At 41.9% G+C, this 23,475-nt stretch overlaps 1 protein-coding gene across 4 annotated transcripts in view; it reads right to left on the bottom strand.

The window, feature by feature from the left end:
* The window catches only part of LOC144791219 (dehydrogenase/reductase SDR family member 4-like), a 232,906-nt gene that overhangs the window by 197,701 nt on the left and 11,730 nt on the right, over window positions 1–23,475 (bottom strand). For 2 of the 4 annotated variants that reach the window (XM_078665869.1, XM_078665872.1), the window contains exon 1: window positions 14,672–14,784. The exons of 1 other annotated variant lie outside the window; for it this stretch is intronic. The gene's annotated coding sequence lies outside the window, so the exon portion shown is untranslated. Of the gene's footprint in view, window positions 1–5,950; window positions 6,038–14,671; window positions 14,785–23,475 lie in introns of those variants that run through there. One more of the 4 variants, XM_078665870.1, reaches the window with a different exon arrangement.

The following is a 23,475-nucleotide window of genomic DNA, read 5'->3' as shown; positions in this document are numbered from 1 at the left end:
ATCACTTTAATTATTCATTGATTTTATTGTTATTGGTACAGGTGATTCTTTTGCACAAAAAACTGTAGAATTATTTTATTTGGTAAATAATTAATTTAGTTTTATTGTTCATTGTTTATGTTGCTGTTGAAGTTTTTAATTCATTAGGTTATTATATTTCTGACATTTTAATTTATGTTATAAATATTTTTTGGTTTATTGTATATTTTAATGATTACATTAATTAAAAATATATTATGTGTTTAACTTTTGTGGTATTCTCTTTTTTTTAAATCTTGAAAAAATTTGCAATTTTTTATTTATTTACGGTTGCTTAGGTGGTTAGTTTTCTTTCTTTATTATTAGGATGAAAACACATTTTAGTTGCAGATATTTTAGTTCTCAATATCTTAGTTATGTTTAGCATGTTTTACAGTTGCAGTGATATTTACTATTTCCATATTTCAGTTTACAACATTTCTGTATTTTAGGTATTATTTATGGCAATATTTTTGTAGTCCAAACTAGTATTTCTTTTTAAGTGTTGGATGGCGATATTATAGTAGACAATATTTTTTTTCCCAAAGTTAGTAGAGTTAGTGGAGTTCTATATTGTTTACCCTGATACTCTGCTATACAACCAACCACAGGATCACAAACCACAAAGGCACCCTCCTTCCCAGCACGATGACAGCATCAGCATAAAGGACTGTCAGCTGGCGAAAATAATTTCCAAGGACAGATGATCATAGCATCCATTGAAAGAAAAATAGTAGGAGTGCTAATCCGCAGGACTCAGGGCATGTGCACATGAGTGGATGAATGGATGAGTTAATGAGTTGGATGAGTGAATGAATGAATGATAATAATTTGTGAGAGTATAAAAGACAAGGTATACTGGCAGGCCAAGAATACAGCAGAACATCCAGAAAAAGAGAGCCATTAAAATGTCAGGTCTTAAAGGCACTGATGGTGATCAGGTATATTTCCGTGTATAAGCAGAAGAGAATTCTATTGTTTTGATGCCGGGTTGCAAATTAGTCTCACCGAAAATGTACAAATCGAATCCGAAAAATTGTCAAAGATTAGCTGAAGAAAGCCAAAGATTGCACACTGAAATGATGTGCCTCAGATGGCCAAAGAAGTGGGGCTCAAATTTTTGTCCACGCTTTCTGACAGATACAAAATACCTTAAAGGCGATTGTTTTTTGGCCTGTTAGCCAATGATGCAACAACAAATGTTGAGATGTTGTTTCTCAGTGTGGGATTGCTAAAGCCAAAGAGAGAGCTATGTTTGTGGACTTGCAAAAGGTAAATTGGGAAAACAATTTCCAAGGGTCCTGAGAAGAAAAAGGCAAGTGGAAGTAAGTTTGAATATCTGCCCTTTTGTTGACAATTGGCCATCACAAGTTATGAGTAAAAATGCATGCCTTTGTAAACAGAACAACGACTGAGCCCATCCAGTAGGCCTGAATGCATTAGTCCAGGAAGATGTCTTGCAGGCAAATACTTCTGATTTGTCAGAGTTTAGCTTGAGCTGATTTTGTGACACCCACAGGAAAAGTCTAAAAGCCATAATTGAACTCAATGGACAACTGGGTATCATCAGCAATACAATAAAAACCTTCTCCATGACATCTGAGGACCTCAAGGAAGATAGTGATGCTAATGACATTTTAAAAAGAGTTGGATTTAAAGCAGAGCCTTGTGGGGTACCATGTGGAACAGCATGAAAAGATGACTGATAAGGCAAAGCTATGGCCAGTACACAACTATCTGAAATGAAAGAACATCAGACTCCTTGTAAAGATTCACCATCCTTGCAATATAGATGAAACAGGAGGTAGTTTCCACACTTCTCCAAAACTTTAACCATTCTCACTCTACTTTCATGGTAAAGAGGCATCGGCCCAGGAAAGGGGGCAAGAGAGATAGAGAAACAGAGACACTGGATATCACCAGACTGCTTTGCTCCATAGTTGGTCTTGATCTGCACCGGAAATTTTCTATGAAATATTTGGTCTCATCTGAGATCCCTAAATCCTTCTTCAAAAAAGTAACTTACATTTCTTTGCTGTGATTACATCCTAGATAATTTCCATTGAGGTTCCACTCTAGGGAGATTGTCGGCCCAGTTCTTCATTCTGAAGGACAGCCCTTACTATGAGGCTTTTCTGGATTCCCTCCACTAGAAGTTGTCCCAACACATGTATTTAAAGTTCAGATATGGCACACTTGAAACACGTTCTTTTACATCTCTGTGGAATGCATACGGGTCTAGTGACCCTACTGTCCCCTGTCCATTGTGTCACCGACCCTCCACAGAAAACAGAAGCCATATTTTGTTCTTTTGCCCTTCCTATGCCAAGCTAAGAAGTAAATGGATCCATCCATTACGTAACCGATTAGGCTTCAGGTGACATCACAAAGCACTAAGGACATTGAAGGCAAAAACATCTATTTCTATTGTCCATACCTCAAGTAAATATTAATTTGTAGTAGGACTGCTGATGAAAGAAAAAGATCTAAAATGTCCCTTTGTTAGCTACCGTGTTAGACTCCAATTAAGGAGTTTCCTATGTTGAGTAAATTATTTTGTCCTGCTGCCAAAATGGCAAAAATGCTACCTGAAAATGTGCAAGGTAGTTCTAGTACCTCACTCCCACTTTTTATATATAGCTATTCTTTTTTTTAAAAATTAATAATTTTTAATATGTATGAATACCATTGACTGCACTAGCACTTTACCATGTATATTATTGATTTTAAAGCTGTTATAGTTCCATTTACGAATTAATTGTCGTTACCTTGTATGTTATAACCTATGCTATTTGTCCTTATTGATATCCTAAATTGGTGATAGTCTTTTAAATGCTTTTAATATGTCTTTTATTGTATAATAATGGAACTGTATTATGGTTGTATGTTTTAAGAAATGGCATTTCCGAAATAAACAATTACTACTACTGCACCACGAGACAAGAGCATTTAGGTATCTAAAGACAGAGAAGACTTTTAGGATGGTAACGGTGTGAGAATTAAAAGTTAACTCCTGATATTAAATTCGATATACACGTTGATACACTCTATTTTATGCTGTGTTTATAAAATCAAGCTAACTATTTCTTATCAGAGGTGCTATATTTAAAGTAGATATGTTAACTGTGAACAAAACTTTGAGTTGCAATATGTTGTTTGCTAACTAGAACTTCCTTCAAAATTACAATATCTTATTTTGGTTCCAAATATATATAAACACAAATGGTTAATTGCAGTACTATGAAAAGCATTAATTTATATCACAAAGCTCAGCAATACGATTGGAAACCATATCATGAACTATTATCAATATTTTCATGGCATATTTGTCGCATAGAAACAGTTATATGCTTGTCAAAGTGATGTCACTGACTTCCCATATGTAGAATGTTTGTAGTTGTATTTGCATTCTAATGTGATGCACCGGTGGCACAAGGGGCTTGTAAATCTGCCCTCCAGTATTTACTGGATGCTATGAGACTGTGGCACTGCACATATCAGAAAAGATCAAGCCACACTTGATGAGGCCCTAAATCAGTAACCCTAACATACTTAACAATTTCAATATGCAATTTACCCCTTTTAGTGAAAAATATATTACATCAAGGATGTGGTTTGAACAATTTCAATTACATGCATAACATAAATAATTTACTATTAAATATTGTATTTACAGTGAACCTCCAGCTTATTCATATACATTGCTGACAAATTCCAGCTTGCTTCTGTGATATTTCTATGGTGTCAGTGTGAGTATGAGTGATATTCTGACAAATGTATGACACTTCGAGTGATTCTTTCTCATGAGTAAAAACAAGCAAAACCTGAGTGACTCCCTTCAGTTACTGTCTCCAAACATTTCAGACCACAATGAACAAAAGCCTAGAACTAGCCAGACCTATTGGCATTGCTAATGCTAGTTATCAGTACGGTTTCAATGAGTAATAGAAAGGGTTTTGTTTTGAATAATTAAAATGAAAATGATTAAATTCTGAGAATATTGCACTGTCAATTTAACATTACTTGTTCCATGGAAGGGGTAGTGGTCTTCGAAATTTCTCAATCACTCATGTTCTTTCCTTCACACCACTTCTCTCTGCAGTTTCCCAATCTTAGCCACTTACTCTCTTTTTCTTCCCATACCTTCCAGACATCTTCCATCTGCATCTCCTTTCCACGTCACCACTGTCTTTTCACTCTTTCTGCATTTACTTCCTTGTGTCGCCCCCTTCGCCACTCTGTCTCTCACACACATACACAATTTGGTTCTCTTCTCACTACTAAATGCAATAGGTGTGTGCCATCTTCACTCTTCTCAAAGACTATGGTAACTACTGTTGTCATGTGTGTGACAATTGGTCTGTGCACTGTGTAGAGAGGCTATGGTTTGGCGAGCAGATTTACTTAGAATGCACGCAATATAGTGTGCTACGTAGCATGAATGGGAGAGAGTTGAAGTGCACCTTATTTACAAAGATATGGCGCTCTTCAGCTCCTGGCACATTTGTAACTGCCTAGCGCCAACGCAGGCCACCTTGCACCACCGTGCAAGGGTGCCTGCATTGTGGGCAGCACTTTTTTTGCCCAGGGTGGGACATCTTCCTGCACAAAAACAATAAACCGTTGCGTGCTTCTGTCGGCCAACGGCCGTTGCAAGCACTACCTCCGTTGTGTTGCGCACGTCCGTTGGCCGACGCCACCCTGCCCGCGCAATGGAACGCCCACACTGCCGCATTTTTTGCGCCGCGGTTAACGGTTTAAAATAGGCATCATGCCGAGTGCATCACGCATAGAAAGAGGAAGTACCAAGGATAAATAATCACATTTCTCCTTGTTATACCTCTGGTAGACATATCAATGTCACACAATTCCAGCTTTATTAACCTTAGTAAATCTAGAATTGCTTGAAATCCATGTGCTGATGCACGGGGAATCCCATCCTCCAACCCTGTAATCCCTACCACTATGAAATGTAATGCAACACAGTACAATTTTAGTACATTCCTTCATGAAGCCACTCAAGGCCATATAAATCAGGCCTTGCCTGTCTTCGTGAATCCCAAATAAGCCTTGGCGTTCCCTGTATACCCTCTCCCCGACACAAGTACGATGCAAAGGCATAGTAAATCTGGGCCTCGATGAGCATGCAGCTGAGTTCACTTTGTACCCTACCGACAGGCACAGGGGCGTAACACAGGCCCCTGCAGCCTCCGCAGTGCAGGGGGGCCCTCACCCTCCAGGGGGCCCCGTCAGCACTGCACTTCTGCTGGGGAGCTCTAGATTGAGTCTGGAGGGGACCCCTTCACGTACCCTGCAGGGGGGCCCCCTCAAGGTTCGTTACGCCACTGGACAGGCACTGTGAGGATCTTTCACTCACCTCTGCCACATTCTCAAGATCTGTCTATTGTGTCCTGTCATGCACACCCACCCATAGCCTGAACTTATTAAGTTACCAAGAGGTGACTGTTCACAGTATAATCTCTACAATGTCACATGGTCCATAAAAAAATATCAGAAACACAACATCTGAAAAAGCACATACTCATAGGGAATACCAAGTAAGAACTGTATCCCTGATATGGGTCACCTTAGGGGAAGGGTCTACTGTGGATCTGTGTACTCTGTTAAGAGGCCAATGATTGCATGAGCATGTGGTCTGAACATCTATATGAACCATCAACAGGCACTGTGAGAAGGGCTCACTGACATAATCCTTATCTCCAGAGCTCTCCTTTGTGCTCCATCATGCACACCCACCCATAACCTCAGCTCACCCAGGCACCTAGAGGCAACTCAGTTAATAGTTATGCACTATGCAAGAGTCACATGTTGAATGGAAATAAACCACCAAAACACATCTGCTAGAAGCATACATTCTTAAGGAATGCAAGATGAAGTAAAACACGAAATGCAAACAGAACTGATCACATACCTGGTTTAGGAATTGAGATACCAATCCAGTCTGCTGTGCTGCTGGTTATCAATCCTGGAAGCAGTCTGTGTGCACCAGCCTGGCTGATGCTGATGTGTGACTGCCTTGAGAAGCTCAGTCTCAGACTGGACAGAGTTCTGAGCAGAGCACTGACTGCTGGGACATGCAGCGTCTTGTGAGCACAGTCCTTGGCTGAGCACTGGTGCCCGGATAATGGGTTTTCAGGATGTTTATGCCAGTTACATAAGCTGTAACCTGCTCGGCCCAGAGGAGCTTTCCTTGGCAAACACAGACACCTCTTCTCTGGACTATGATCACACTGTATGAAGTTTATGCAAATGAGCACTGGTTGCATTCGAGCCAGACTGAAACCAAAGAGCCTCGATGCATAGTATTTGTCTGGGATACCATATTCAGAGTCATAGCAAATTGCATACAGTGCATAATGAGCTTTTTGAAAGATGTGCTCTGATCCAGAAGGTTTCTAACCGTTTATTTCTTTCAAGTGTAGCAGCTAGCACGTGTTTTTTTGCAGTAAAAACATTCTGGTTCCTGATGGCTTTCCAATATTTTCCGATTTTCACAATTTACAACACAAACATTAATTGCATAAACAAATCTTACCAAAGGTTTAAGGGCTTATGCGCATCTATATATTCGAGTGTGCTTACAAAGAGAGACAGCAAACAGTCAATGTTTTGAATAAATTGGTTTCATTCCAGATTGCCTCAAAGGATAGAGCATGTAAAATGTTACTCTCTGACATGTAGAGAGAATTCTTTCTCTGGCACTTGCTCAGTTGGAATCTTTGTTGCTACTTGTCTTCTTGTTTTGGAATACTTCCTTGTATACACCCCAGAGTCAAGTACCCAGTAGAATGAATACAAGATAAAGTGAACAATGAAACATTGTTTGAGTACTTGGATTATTAGTTGGGGGCGTTGGCGGACCTCACCAAGTAATAATGTCACTATTCTCCACCTCACTTTGATTTAAACCTCAGTTCTGTCCTGGGCAACTGTGGCACAGTGGTGAGTACCGAAACAGTTAATATATCAGAAACACAACCCAATAAAAATCTCACTCCAATTTAATAAAATAGTATACATTTTAATGAGCAAGGAGACACCAAAATGACAAAAATCAGATAAGGGGAACTGGAGATATGGTTTTTAGGAGTTTTGGAGTTTTCTAGTGCCAAAAAGCCCAACTAGGAGCGCTAGACCAAATTCTAAGGCAGACCGCGATGGAGCATGGGTCAGCTACAGGGACCAGGCTAGTCCTTATGAGCAGTTTACCTTCTGATTTATAGCTTGGTGGTATGTATACTTAGTTGCACCAACTTCCTTGTTTAACATTAAGTTTAGCTACTTCGATAATGGTAGGGGCAGGCCTAGGCATGACATCTGCCTTCGACAGGAGCTGTCCCCTTGAACCTTGTACATTTGGTGGGAATAACCCCCAGGCCAACTTGTCAGGTGCAGGTCACATCTCACTCTTAGCCAAGGACCCTTTTGTTCCCTTTCTTGAGAGCAATTCGCACCTCCCAGCAGACTGGGATTATCTCAGAAAGGACTACAGAGGTTTTTGGGCAGGAAACTGCAACTTTCTAAAAGTTTCAATTTTAAAATAGTAATTCAGAATCCAACTTTACCATCAAGTTGGCTTTTAATATGTTAAAAAGGAAAGTTTAGCAGCCGCGGCCGGTAGTGGGAGTACCGGCCGGGCGGTGACGTGGGGAGGGGGAGGGGCAGGGTGGGGAGTAGTAATGTATGGATTACGGACTTTAAAAGGTAAGTAAACATAAAAATAAATAAAACGAATTTCGTTGCTTGCACTGCATCGCATTTTCTGATGCAGATGCAGTGTCTGCGATTGCTTTTAAATAAAGCGTTCTTTTTTTTTTTTAAATGCAGACCGTTTTCCATAAAGGAAAATGGGATGCATTTTAAAATGAAAAATGAAAATAAATCTTTTCATTTTTTTAGAGTAGGAAGTGGTCTGTGGGACCACAGCCTGCTCTTTAAAAAGCTATCCTCTACATTGTTATACTTTAGGCCTATGGTGTATTGTATTGATATTTTTCTTGTGCCATGCAGCTTTCTATGAAGTGACTGTAAAAAGACTAGGCATCTGGCTTCTTTAACTTTATTTGTTAGAAAAACTCGAAATAAGTTCTAGATCTAATGCAAACCTACTATCATTCTGAAATAGATTTTGGTTATTCACCTAAAACATGGCAAACACCAGGGGGCTTTTTTTTACAAGGGGCTTGCCCTGCAGTTACATCATTATTTTTGATGCTCCAGTAGTGCTTTCTTTGCTCCATATTTACAAGGCAACGCATTTGGCTCAATGCACCAGTTTTTTTAGGTCTGCGTCACAAAATACCTGCATTAGAATTGGCTGCGCCACCAAGTTCATAATGTATGCAGGTTAGGCGTTCTGTTGTAAAATCTGACTTACGACTGATGCAGTGTTATTTACCAGTATGTCAATGTGTGACGCATCTGTTAGATACTTCACACTAAGCCTGGAATACATCAAACTTCCAACGCCTCTATAACCCAGGCAAAGGAAATGGCATAGTGACTGTGTTATAGCAATATGACCAAGTGAAGTCACTTAAAACTCTGTGAAAAGTAATTAAACAACATCCTCTTAAAAATTGGATGTCTAAACATGGATCAATAATGTTGTAGAAACCCTTGACCAACGTGGGACCATGGCACCTATAAAATCATCATCTACTGCAGCAAGACAATGTGACGTTGTGTACTCCATGCAAGGCACAGGCCAGGATTGCCACATCTTCATATGGGAATGGGTCCCCAAGGCCAGCCAAGTGTACTCCAAACCACAAAAGGTAAGTACAAACATAAGGTAGGAAACATATGAATTGTCGCTTTACATGACAACATATAGTTGTTACCACTCACATTCAAGTGCCACTCAATATGTCAGACATACTTAGGTATCTTTGTACACATAAGTAGATGTAAAGAGACACATAGCCATACTTCACACGTGTATGCTTTACATTCGGGACCAATGCAAAAGAGTCCAAGGTGAGTGTTTCACCTTTTCACACTCTATTATATTGCTCCCTACACATTAAGCTACTTGTGTAAGTCAGTACCAAGGCATAGCCTCTGTACTCTGACAGATTGCTGTGGCTGTGTCTGTTGAAAGGCCAACTTCAGCAATGCACCAACTTTTGGGGCTGATGCATTGCGGCATCCTTCCCACAGATGCATCAGAATTTCTGACCCATCCATGGGACCTTACACCATGGTGCCCCATATTGTAAACACGATGCATCCATGATGTCGTAAACTGGCTTACTGCAGCACAAGTTACTATGATGCTTCCTGCCTTAGCACAGCAATGCTTCATTCCTAGTAAATGAGTCTCCTGGTCTGGGAAATCCAAAAGGGAACTCTACAAATCTACTGCCTAAAATGCAATTTTTTCTCCCAAAAAATAGAGGTTATATTTTTAGGGGCTTGAAGCTTTGTGAAATATAGCACTCTATGTTTCTAATCATCTGATGCATGCTCTCTTGAAAAAAGTTATGCAATTATTGAAAAGGAGTGAAACTAATCTTTCTAATTAGTTGACATCTATTATTCTTGCACAATCAATGTTTCTCATTTCACAAGCAGCTGTTAGAGTTATTAGAGGCATATTTAAAACACAACTGAGAAAACAAAGCACTTTTCATGGACTTTGGCAGGCAGCCTGTTTGTTGAAGCTGATCTCAGTGCCAAATTCCATCACAGATGTTCGTTTGTGGCAGTCTTAGACAACGTCATTCTTGCTGTGAATTTGTGGAAAACATAGCTTCATGGATACAAGGTCAGTCCAAATAAGGGTGAAATATTCATAGTACCCGATATATTCCTACACTGCTTGTGCAGGAAATTAATGGATGTGAGAAATAGTGCCCAATAATAATGAATGCCTTAGAAATGGCTTATAACATTGGTTTTGGTGCTTTCCACACCAAAATACACATGTTCTAGTTTTTTGTTCACATTTTTGCTCTGGAAAATTTCAGCAGATTTTACCTCTTAAATTTACGAATGGGTGCAAAGCTTATTGCACAACTTGAAATTACAATATATGTAGTACCAAGTGTTACTACTCATATCGCAGTTAAGTTCACAGACTGTAATTGGGCCTTAGGGGGCTATTAACAAACGGCATTTTGTAGTATGTTTGATTGTACAATAACAGTACTTCTCACATACTACAGATTGCTACTCACAAACCTACGTCTCTGTCTTCACCTCTCCTATCTTTTATGTGGAGAGAGTGCCACCCCGACCATGGAGATCTTCACACAGGCACTGATAAAAACTGATATGTTTTTGTCTAAAATGTGGTGGAGACGGGGGAGTGCCTGGAAAATGGGGAATACTTAATACAAAATGGGAGGGGTTTAGGGAGAAGAAAGGAGGAGTTATAGGAGGGACAAAACCCCTCCTATGAAAGAGTAAGAACATTGCTATTCACAAACTGCACTACTGAAGTTACAAGAAAGCATTGGTTATCCATGCCCTATTGGGGTATGTGTTATGGGGTGGAGTGGATGTATGTGGTGGGGAGTTAACATATTTGTAGTGTAAATGTGGCATGGTACAAAGTGGAATTATGTGGAGTGTAATTTTTGTTGCATGGTGTGGAATGCATTGTGTGGGGTGGAGTGGCATGTAGTGGAGTTGAATTATGTGGCATGATGTTGAATTATATTGTGTGGATTGCTATTTTGTGATATGAAATTATGCAAGTTGTTGTGGAATTGTGTGGCATTGAGTGGAGTTAAGTGTAGTGGAAATATGTGGCATGGTGTGCAGTGGAATTATGTGGATAGCAAATATGGGGTATTGAGTGCTGTGGAATTATGTGAAGTGGGATTGTGTGTCATGGAGTGTGATTTTGTGGAGTGCCATTGTGTGTCGTGGAGTGGCATTTAGTGGAGAGGAATTATGAGGCATGGTGTTCAATTATGTGGCATGATGTGGAATTCTGTAGTGTGGATTTGATGTATATGGTGTGCAGTGAGATTATATTTTGTGGAGTGGAATTATGTGGTTTGGTGTGGAATAGAATTGTGTAAAGTTGAATTATGTGGAATTCGTCGGCATTCAGTGATATTATGTTGAGTGGAATTATGTGACATTTGCGGAGTGTATTTATGTGGAGTATTGCAATGTGGCATGGAGTGGATTAATGTGGAGTTTGAATTATGAGGTGTGGAGTTAAATTGTGTGGTGTTGTTGAGTGGTCTGTGCAGAGCAATTATGTTGCATGGTTTGAAATTGTGTGGAATTGAATTGTGTGGTGTTGTGTGGAATTATGTGGCATGGTGGAGTTTGTAATTTTGTGGAATGGAAATATGTGGCATGGAGTGGAGTGGAAATTTGCAGAGTTGAATTTGTTGAATTATGATCATGTAGCATGGAGTGGAATGATGTGGAGTTGAATTGTGTGGTGTAGAACTATGAGATATTGAAATGTGTTGTGTGTAGTGGATTTATGAAGTATGGATTTGTGTGTTGTGGAATTGCTTGGCACTTAATTGTGTGGCGTTGTGTTAAATGATTGATGTTTTCACGGGCCAGCAGAGTGTTTTTGATGACAACATGATCTGCTTAATTTAACAGTATAAAAGTGCTTTATTTATATAAGGAGGGTTGTTATCTGCTTAAGAATTGACTACCTCGGCAGACACAGTGTCAACAGCCTATGTGGAGTTATCAAGCGCTGCAACACGGGCTAACTCAGACGGAGAAAGGGTTTGAGGATGCATAACCCTCAAATGTCACCACATCCAAGGGGTACTCATGCTATAGTGGCTGCTCTTGTTGCCCTGCTGAACTCCTTCTTGCATATTGTACAAATCACCAAATATAAACAATAATGTGTAAAGTTTGTTGTTTTTACTGTTGTTTTTGTATTATATTAATGTGTTATTGTTTGTTATGTTGTTAAATTGTTTTTGTAATAAAATGTTTGAAGTTACTACTGATTTCTTTGCTTAATAGCTTTTAAAGATTTGAAAATGAATACAGTCTTCTTTTGTCAACTTTAAGTGGCAGCCCATTTGTCAAGAACTGTAACTGTTCTGCTTCATGTATATATATATATATATATATATGTATGTTTAAGGTATTATAGAGAGATTAGTGTTTCTTCCTACTGTAGAATAAAGGTTTTTATACAGAAGGCAGGTTTTGGTACAGAGGAGAGTGGATTCTCATAGTATTCTACACACTGCTGTCTGTTGGCGGAAAGGGCAGTTCTTTTGAACAGTTTAGTACTTATATTTGTCACTCTGGAGAGAAGTTTCAGCCCCGAGCTCTGTCTATGTGCACACCGTACTACACATATCTGTCCCCATAAGGAGATGTCTGAGATAGAGGTGAGTGTACCCTTACATTTAAATATACACACTGATTGTGCAAGAAACAGTTGTCAACAGACAGGCTACTTAATTTTACACTCTACCAGTGACATTCATTATCATGAAGAGAGGTGTGAGCAGACAGCAGTCACTACCCACATCGTATTTTGCACAGGTGGTACTCTGAGGAGATTTATCAGTTGAGAGGGCAGTGTGTTTCAATATCATAGTCTCTATAGTTGTTATGCAAGATAAACGTATCGGCATAAAGATAATTTCATCTCCATTCTTTACTTGTACTGATTTCATAATGGGGAGAGGTGTGACCACAAAGGTAAGCCATTTTTCATACCTTAATTTGCACAAGCATTATGCAAAACACACTGTCAGGGGGAGGCCAGTCTCTCTGCACACTATACTACGCAGAGGTATCATGTAAGTGACTTGTCTCATGAAACAGGGCAATTTCTCCCCGCAGCCTACTATGCTTACCTGTCACCATGAGAAGAGGTGTGAGTGGGGGTGGGGGGTGCAAATGGGGGGTACCCACACTGTGCCTGCCACGTTGTGCATGCAACTGCACAAGGTGCAGCCACAGCATTGGGGCAGGCTGTGCTGTGTGCACCGCCTGCCACAATGTTGTGGATAGGGGATGCCACCGCCGCAGTGGCATCCTAATTGCTGGTTCAAGACCGTCGCACCACTGGCGGCCGGTCCCAGCACCGCTAGGGTTTCGGGCATCCTAATAGGCCCCTTTTAATCCTTTTCTCACCACATCGTCTGCAAATCTTCCATCTGCATCTCTCATGCGCCATCTTCTTTCCAACTCACCACGGTCTTTTCGCTCTTTCCACCACTGTCTTTTCGCTCTGACTGCATGTACTTCCTTATGTCGCCCCCTTCGCCACCCTGTCTCTCACACACATATACAATTTGGTTCTCTTCTCACTACTAAATGCAACAGTATTTCTACAGCTGTGCACCATCTTCACTCTTCTCACAGAAAATGGTAAATACTATTGGCATGGGTGTGAAGATTGGTCTGTGCACATGTAGAGAGGCTACGGTTTGGGGCAGATTTACATATAATGCCCTCATTGTAGTGTAGCAAGGCAGGCCTTGCACAGCATGAATGAGAGAGAGTTGAAGAGCACCATATTTGTAAAGATATGGTGCCCTTTAACTCTCAGCACTGGCACATTTGTGGCTGCCTAGAGCCAAAGCACGCACCCTTGCACCATCATGCAAGGGTGCCTGCATTCTGGGCAGCACTTTTTTGTGCAGGATGGGACATCTTCCTGCACAAAAACAATTAAAATAAGCATCATGCAGAGTGCATCACGCATAGAAAGAGGAAGTAACAAGGAGAAATAATCACATTTCTCCTGGTTACACCTCTGGTAGACATACCAATGTCCCACAATTCCAGCTTTATTAACCTTAGGAAATCTAGAATTGCTTGAAATCCATGTACTGATGCACGGGGCTTCCCATCCTCCAACCCTGTAATGCCTACCACTATGAAATGTAATGCAACTCAGCACAATTTTCGTACATTCCTTCATGAAGCCACTCAAGGCCATACAAATCAGGCCTTGCCTGTCTTTGTGAATCCCAAATAAGCCTTGGCGTTCCCCTGTATACCCTCTCCCTGACGCAAATATGAAGCAAAGGCTAGTAAATCTGGGCCTCAATGAGTATGCAGCAGAGTTCACGTTGTACCCTACCGACAGGCACTGTGAAGATCTTTCACTCACCTCTGCCACATTCTCAAGATCTGTCTATTGTGTCCTGTCATGCACACCCACCCATAGCCTGAACTTACTAAGTTACCAAGAGGTGACTGTTCACGGTATAAGCTATACAATGTCACATGGTCCATAAAAAAATATCAGAAACACAACATCTGAAAAAGCACATATTCTTAGGGAATAAAAAGCAAGAACTGCATCCCTGATATGGGTCACCTTAAGGGAAGGGTCTACTGTGGATCTGTGTACTCTGTAAAGAGGCCAATGATTGTATGAGCATGTGGTCTGAACATCTATATGAACCATCAACAGGCACTGTGAGGAGCACTCACTGCTATAATCCTTATCTCCAGAGCTCTCGTTTGTGCTCCATCATGCACACCCACCCATAACCTCAGCTTACCCAGGCACCTAGAGGCAACTCAGTTCATAGTTATGCACTATGCAAGAGTCACATGTTGAATGGAAATAAACCACCGAAACACATCTACTAGAAACATATATTCTTAAGGAATGCAAGATGAAGTAAAACACGAAATGCAAACAGACCTGATCGCATACCTGGTTTAAGAATTGAGAAACCAATCCAGTCTGCTGTGCTTCTGGTTAACAATCCTAGAAGCAGTCTGTGTGCACCGGTCTGGCTGCTGCTGATGTGTGACTGCTCTGATAGGCTCAGCCTCAGACTGGACAGAGTTCTGAGCAGAGCACTGACTGCTGGGACATGCAGAGTCTTGTGAGCACATTCCTTGGCTGAGCACTGGTGTCCGGATAATGGGTTTTCAGGATGTTTATGCCAGTCACATAAGCTGTAACCTGCTCGGCCCAGAATAGCTTTCCTTGGCAAACACAGACACCTCTTCTCTGGACTGTGATCACACTGTATGAAGTTTATGCAAAGGAGCACTAGTTGCATTCAATCCACACTGAAAATTAAGCGCCTCGATGCATAGTATTTGTCTGGAATACCATATTCAGAGTCATGGCAGATTGTATACAGTGCATAATGAGCTTTTTGAATGATGTGCTCTGCTCAAAAAGGTTGGTACCCGCCTATTGCTTTCAAGTGTAGCAGCCAGCACGTGTTTTTTTGCAGTAAAATCATTCTGCTTCCTGAAGGCTTTCCAATATTTTCCGATTTCCACAATTTACAACACAAACATTAATTGCATAAACAACAAATCTTACCAAAGGTTTAAGGGCTTATGAGCATCTATATATTCGAGTGTGCTTACAAAGAGAGACAGCAAACAGCCAACGTTTTGAATAAGTTGGTTTCATCCCAGATTGCCTCAAAGGATAGAGCATGTAAAATGTTACTCTTTGACATGTTGAGAGGATTCTTTCTCTGGCACTTGCTCAGTTGGAATCTTTGTTGCTACTTGTCTTCTTCTTTTGGAATACTTCCTTGTATTCACGCCAGAGTCAAGTTCCCAGTAGAATGAATACAAGATAAAGTGAACAATGAAACATTGTTTGAGTACTTGGATTATTAGTTGGGGGCGTTGGCAGACCTCACCAAGTAATAATGTCACTATTCTCCACCTTACTCTGATTTAAACCTCAGTTCTGTCCTGGGCAACTGTGGCACAGTGGTGAGTACCAAAACAGTTAATATATCAGAAAAACAACCCAATAAAAATCTCACTCCAATTTAATGAAATAGTATACATTTTAATGAGCAAGGAGACACCAAAATGACAAAAATCAGATAAGGGGAACTGGAGATATGGTTTTTAGGAGTTTTGGAGTTTTCTAGTGCCAAAAAGCCCAGCTGGGAGCGCTAGACCAAATTCTAAGGCAGACCGCGATGGAGCATGGGTCAGCTACAGGGACCAGGCTAGTCCTTATGAGCAGTTTACCTTCTGATTTATAACTTGGTGGTATGTATACTTAGTTGCAACAACTTCCTTGTTAAACATTAAGCTTAGCTACTTTGATAATGGTAGGGGCAGGCCTAGGCATGGCATCTGCCTTCAACATGAGCTGTCCCCTTGAACCTTGTACATTTGGGGGAATAACCCCCAGGCCAACTTGTGAGGTGCAGGTCACATATCACTCTTAGCCAAGGACCCTTTTGTTCTCTTTCTTGAGAGCAATTCACACCTCCCAGCAGACTGCCTAGTGACAGTCAGGGATTATCTCAGAAAGGACTACATAGGTTTTTGGGCAGGAAACTGCAACTTTCTAAAAGTTTCAATTTTAAAATAGTAATTTAGAATCCAACTTTACCATCAAGTTTTCCTTTTAAAATGTTAAAAAGGAAAGTTTAGTACTAGCAAAAGGTGTACTTTGCCAGGTGGAATTAGCAGTTTTGTAAAACTTTAATGCTAGACTGCAGAACAGAACTAGAGTCATGTTTTGGAATACTGTATTATTTAGCACTCAAATCTAAAAATGATGTAAGTAGCTTTGCCTCCCCCTGAATTTGTTCCACTGTACAAAAGCTTATGCCTTGGAAGGACATGGAGTTTATGTGGATGGTGCAAAAGCGGCAGGGCAGACTCACCGGTTCTAGCGTTATTGGGGTTCGAAGATTATGCGCGTTGTGAGTGATAAGCTACTGTTATTCTTTGGGCCAGATGTATGTAGCTTTGGGTTTGCAATTACCTAATAGAGAACATTTGCGATATGCTGTTTGGTAATTGCAAAAGGCAATATACAAATGTGTGTTTAACACAATTGGTGAATCACAGTGGGTCACAAATAGACCTACCTCATTAATATTCATTAGGGAGGTCTTGGTATGTGACCCATTGGGAATCACAAAAATTACAGGGATGGTGGCCTGCTGAGGTCAGCAGACCACAATGTCTGCGATTGCTTTTAAATAAAGAATTCCTTAAAGGAAAATGGGATGCATTTTAAAATGAAAAATGAAAATAAATCTTTTCATTTTTTTAGAGTGGGAAGTGGTCTGTGGGACCACAGCCTGCTCTTTAAAAAGTTATCCTCTACATTGTTATACTTTAGGCCTATGGTGTATTGTATTATATTTTTCTTTTGCCATGCACCTATGAAGTGATTGTAAAAAGACTAATCACTGGATCACTGGTTTTGGCATCTGGCGTCTTTAACTTTATGTGTTATAAAAACTTGAAATAAGTTCTAGATCTAATGCAAACCTACTATCGTTCTGAAATAGATTTTGGTTATTCACCTAAAATATGGCAAACACCAGGGTTTTTTTTTTACAAAGGGCTTGCTGCAGTTGCATCATTGTTTTGATGCTCCAGGAGTGCTTTCTTTGCTCCATATTTACAAGGCAACGCATTTGGCCAAATGCACCAGTTTTTTTAGGTCTGCGTCAAAAAATACCTGCATTAGAATTGGCTGCGCCACCCAGTTCATAATGTATGCAGGTTAGGCGTTCTGTTGTAAAATCTGACTTACGACTGATGCAGTGTTATTTACCAGTATGTCAATGTGTGACGCATCTGTTAGATACTTCACACTAAGCCTGGAATGCATCAAACTTCCAACGCCTCTATAACCCAGGCATAGGAAATGGCATAGTGACCGTGTTATAGCAATATGACAAAGTGAAGTGAATGAATGAATGAATAAAGTGTTTCTTGTATAGCGCATACTTAGCCCAGTGGGCGTCAAGGCGCCTAAGTCAAATGCAGAAGCTAGCACCCTACCAAGTCCTATTCTCTCATAAGTAGGCCTTCTTAAAGAAGTAGGTTTTTAGAGCCTTTTTAAAAGACTCGATGGAGGGGAGAGTTTTTATTTCAGTGGGGATGGAGTTCCATAGCTGCGGAGCAACCACGGAAAAAGCTCTGGCTCCCCATCTGGCAAGTTTGACACGTGGAACAACCAGTTGACAGAGTCCCGCAGAGCGAAGGCTTCTTGTGGGGACGTACCGCATAAGAAGAGAACCGATAGCACTAGCAGGACCATCCTTCAATGCTCTGTGGGTCAAACAGAGGGTTTTGAAGGCGATTCTGTGCTGCACCGGAAGCCAATGAAGCTCCTTCCTGGCTAAGGTGGCAGAAGAGGCTTTAGGGAGATCCAAAACAAAGCGTGCTGCAGCGTTCTGAAGGATCTGCAGACGATGTATCAGGCCTTTATTAGCTTCCATGTACAAGGAGTTGCAGTAATCCAGCCTCGAGCCAACCAGGGCGACTGCAACCTGTTTGCGCGCCTGGGGGGAGAGGTACCCACGGATTTTATTGAGTATCCTGATCACACCCCAGCAATTTGCCACGGTCCTGTTAACTTGCAGGGACAGAGAGAGCGAGGTGTCAAATAATACCCCAAGATTTCTGGCAGATAGGGAGGGAGTGGGGCAGATGCCAAGAGAAGAAGGCCACCACTCGCTCGACCACAGATTTTGGTCCTTCCCAAAGATCAGCACCTCCGTTTTTTCGCCGTTTAGTTTGAGGGAGTTTATAGTCATCCAGTCTGCCACATACTGCATGCATACCCTGAAACTAGCGGCAGATGTACTAACGGAGGTGTGAGCTAATGATACCATAATCTGGGTATCATCTGCGTAGGATACCACCTCCATCCCCTGAGATTTAACTAGTCTTGCAAGGGGGGCCACATAGATGTTAAACAGGGTCGGGCTTAAGGCCGACCCTTGTGGCACCCCACATAGCAATGACTTGGCAGGGGAGAGGTGGTTCCCAAGCATCACTCTCTGTTCCCTTTCAGTCAGGAAGGAGTTTAAGAGGCTCAGGGCCGGTCCAATGACGCCAGCTTCCATCAGCCGAGATGTAAGAATGGCGGGGGACAGGGTGTCGAACGCGGCCGTGAGGTCTAACAGAACCAGAACCGTAGTTTGGCCAGAGTCCACCTTGCGTCGGATGTTGTCGACCACACAGGTAAGGGCGGACTCTGTGCTGTGGTGTTTTCTGAAACCATGTTGGGTGTTATCCAGGTATTCAGAGGAATCGAGGAAGGCGGACAGATGGAAGTTCAAATGTGCCTCAAGCATCTTCGCGGGCGCTGGAAGGAGGGAGATTGGCCTGAAATTTTTCAACATGGCCGGATCCAGGGACGGCTTCTTAAGAAGAGGTTTGACAATTGCCTTCTTCCATATCGGAGGAAAAGATCCTTGTGTAATAGCCTTGTTCAGAACCTCAAGCATGGGGGGAAGGTGGCAATTTCTGCATTCTTTCAGTTTTTTAAGCGGTATCGGATCAAGGGGAGAGGCCGATTTAGTCCTGTCCAATAATAAGTTCAGTGATTCAAAGGAAAGAGATGGAAAATTTGTGAGTAGGCAGGGAGGATCATTGCCTAGCGAATCAAGACTGGATATGACAGGTGGAATATTTTGATCAAGAGCAAGGCGGTGGGCTTCAAGAGAGACATGTATGTCATGGATTTTGTTATGAAAGAAATCAGAAATATCATTGCAAAGTTGTTGAGAGCTAACTACAGGGTCAGGGAGTTGCAGGGAGCATAAGGTGTCGGCGATTTTAAAGAGCTCCCTAGAAGAGGAGAGAGAGCTGGTCAGATTGGAGAAATATTCCTGTTTCTCAATTATCACTCGCTGTTTGTAAGCCCTCAGTGCAGATTTATGAGCCTCTCTGTCATTTAGGTCCCAAGATTTCCTCCATTTTCTCTCACTGCGCCTACAGCCTTGTCTAAGAAGTCTCAGCTGATCGGAAAACCAAGGTGCCGAGGGCTTACGGCGTGCTACATAGCGCAAGGATGAGGGAGCAAGTTGTTCCACTGCGTTGGAAATGGAATTCGTCAGAGTTTGAGCTGCCTCTGCTGCGTCACTAAGAGCTAAAAGTTCAGGAGTGGAGACCAAAGGGGCAAGGGCCTCAACAGAGATATTCCTTAGGTTTCTCCTGAGGATGAAAGGAGAGGTTGTGCGATTAGCGGGGCAGGGGACAGGAATGCAGAGTTCAAATGGCACGGCAGAATGATCAGACCAGACCACCTGTAGCGGAGGACCGGTGGAGAGCCTGTCATCATTAGAGAAGAGTCCATCAAGAATATGACCTGCCTTGTGAGTAGAACTTTTTACAAGCTGGACGAGGTCACAGGCTTCTAGGGTTTCAATAAGAGAGATTGTGTCCTCTGAGTTGATCTCATCTAGGTGAAAATTAAAATCACCCAAGATGGTAAAGGCAGTTTTTCCGATGTAGGGTTCAAGGATGGTCATTAATTCAGAGGGAAAACTGGCCCTAGGGCCTGGGGGTCTGTAAATAAGAATCCCAGAGAAGGAAACTGAAGGAGATAAGGAAATGCAAAAATAGAGTGATTCTAAGCGAGATACGGGGAATCAATATTGGTTTGATCACACAGAGAAAGTGGGATATTACAAGAATGGCAATGCCACCCCCTCTGCGAAGAAGTCTGTCCTGCCTATGGAAAGAATAGCCATCAGGAATGGCCATGAGCAGATCATGTCCAGAGGTGTCGGAGGCCCAGGTCTCCGTGATGAACACCCAGTCTGGTTGTCGGCTATCAACGAAATCGTGAAAGGCGACGTTGTGCTTGATAAGAGAGCGGGCATTAATTAAGAAGCCGAATCTCCACTGTGGAACAGGCAGTGAGGGCGGGGGAAGAGCGCTTAGAGCGACAGCCCTAGGAAATACGACGGAGGCCGAGCAGGCCCAACACCTATAGGAGTGCAGGATCCCTTCAGGGGAGAAGCGGTGGAAGCAGGGCAGGGATGCGGGTCGGAGAGCATGGAGGTCAGAATAGGAATATAATCCTGAAGTCTCAATGAGAGAGGAAGATGTAAGAGTTGGGTCCAGCCCGACCTGCAGCCCGTCCTCAGCGCGGACGGGCGCAGACGGGCTGGACTCTGGCGTGACTCCGGCGAGCATCCGGCGCGTCCGCAAACGCGTCCGCTATGCGGAGAGGCCTGTCCCTTTTTTTAAGGCAGCTAGAGCGCGTGAGTGCGACCCCACACCCAAGATGGCCGCTATGACACCCTCGCCTCCCCGGGACCAGCTCTCAGCGTCAACACTCAGCTGAGAGCGGCCCAGGTGGTAGAGGGAGGAAGGTGAAGTCGGAAATGTGCAAAAACGCTTATTAAAATCAAGCGCCGAATAAAAGCAAAGGTCACCCGAGGACCAGTTCTAAAATGCTATTTTACCTCAACAATTAATTCTGTTGGCAAAGCAGATAGAGGAAAGTGCAGTAGGACCTCCGGCTTCCGCCTCAGAGGGTGAAATGAAATGAAATTTTGTCAATCGCTACCTGAGCCCCTTTTAAGGCAGCTAGAGCGCGTGAGTGCGACCCCACACCCAAGTCACTTAACACTCTGTGAAAAGTAATTAAACAACATCCTGTTAACTGTTGGAGGTCTAAACATGGATCAATAATGTTGTAGGAACCCTTGACCAACGTGGGACCATGGCACCTATAAAATCATCATCTACTGCAGCAAGGCAATGCGACTTTGTGTACTCTATGTAAGGGGGATGTATGACATCACAACGCATACTTTCACAACGCAAGCCATTACGACGCAACTTTTACAACACATACCATTACAACGCATAGTGCTTTGGGGCGCTGGAGTGTGAATAGTTTAATTTACTATTCCAACTCCAGTCCCCGTGGATAGTAGGGAAGGTGTTGGATAGTAAATTAAACCTATTCCCTATCCTAGAGCGCCCCCCAGCGCAATGCGTTGTAATGCTTTGCGTTGTAAAAGTTGCGTCGTAATGGCACTGCGTAGTAAACGTTGCATTGTAAAGGTTGTCTCCCATGTAAGGCACAAGCCAGGATTGCCACATCTTCATAGGGGAATGGGTCCCCAAGTCCAGCCAAGTGTACTCCAAACCACAAAAGGTAAGTAAACACATAAGGTAGGAAACATATGAATTTTCGCTTTGCATGACAACATATAGTTGTTACCACTCACATTCAAGTGCCACTCAATATGTCAGACATACTTAGGTACCTTTGTACACATAAGTAGATGTAAAGGGACACATAGTCATACTTCACACTTGTATGCGTTACATTCAGGACCAATGAAAAAGAGTCCAAGGTGCCTGTTTCAACTTTTCACACTCTATTATAGTGCTCCCTACACATTAAGCTACTTTTGTCAGTCAGTACCAAGGCATAGCCTCTGTACTCCGACAGATTTATATTTTTAGGAGCTTGAAGCTTTGTGAAATATAGCACTCTATGTTTCTAATCATCTGATGCATGCTCTCTTGAAAAAAGTTATGCAATTCTTGAAAAGGAGTGAAACTAATCGTTCTACTTAGTTGACATCTATTATTCTTGCACAGTCGAGCTTTCTCATTTCACAAGCAGCTGTTAGAGTTGTTAGAGGCATATTTAATACACAACTGAGAAAACAAAGCACTTTTCATGGACTTTGGCAGGCAGCCTGTTTGTTGCAGCTGATCTCACTGCCAAATTCCATCACAGATGTTCGTTTGTGGCAGTCTCAGACAATGTATTTCTTGCTGTGGATTTGTGGAAAACACAGCTTCATGGATACAAGGTCAGTCCAAATAAGGGTGAAATATTCATAGTACCCGATACATTCCTACACTGCTTGCGCAGGAAAATAATGGATGTGAGAAATAGTGCCAAATAATAATGAATGCCTTAGAAATGGCTTATAACATTAATTTTGGTGCTTTCCACACCAAAATACACATGTTCTGGTTTTTTGTCCACATTTTTGCTCTGGTAAATTTGAGCAGATTTTACCTCTGAAATCTACGACTGGGTGCAAACTTATTGCACAACTTGAAATTACAATATATGTAGTACCAAGGGTTACTACTCATATCGCAGTTAAGTTCACAGCCTGTAATTGGGCCTTAGGGGGCTATTCACAAATGGCATTTTGTAGTATGTTTGATTGTACAATAACAGTACTTCTCACATACTACAGATTGCTACTCACAAACCTACGTCTCTGTCTTCACCTCTCCTATCTTTTATGTGGAGAGAGTGCCAGCCTGACCGTGGAGATCTCCACACAGGCACTGATATGTTTTTGTATAAAATGTGGTAGAGACAGGGGAGTGCCTGGAAAATGGGGAACACTTAATACAAAATGGGAGGAGTTATAGGAGGGACAAAACCCCTCCCATGAAAGAGTAAGAACATTGCTATTCACAAACTGCACTACTGAAGTTACAAGCAAGCATTGGTAATCCAAGCCCTATTGGGGTTGTCAATGTCTTTTAGTTATGTATTATGGGGTGGAGTGGATATATGTGGTGGGGAGTTAAAATATTTGTAGTTTAAATGCGGCATGATACAAAGTGGAGGTATGTGGAGTGTAATTTTTGTTGCATGGTGTGGAATGCATTGTGTGGGGTGGGGGTGGAGTGGCATGTAGTGGAGTTGAATTATGTGGCATTATGTTGAATTTTATTGTGTGGATTGCTATTTTGTGATATGAAATTATGCAAGTT

Source organism: Lissotriton helveticus, chromosome 11 (assembly GCF_964261635.1).
Source record: "Lissotriton helveticus chromosome 11, aLisHel1.1, whole genome shotgun sequence".
NCBI lineage: Eukaryota > Metazoa > Chordata > Amphibia > Caudata > Salamandridae > Lissotriton > Lissotriton helveticus.
The sequence above is the reverse complement of the archived record's forward strand: the minus strand, read 5'-3'. Positions and strand labels throughout refer to the sequence as shown.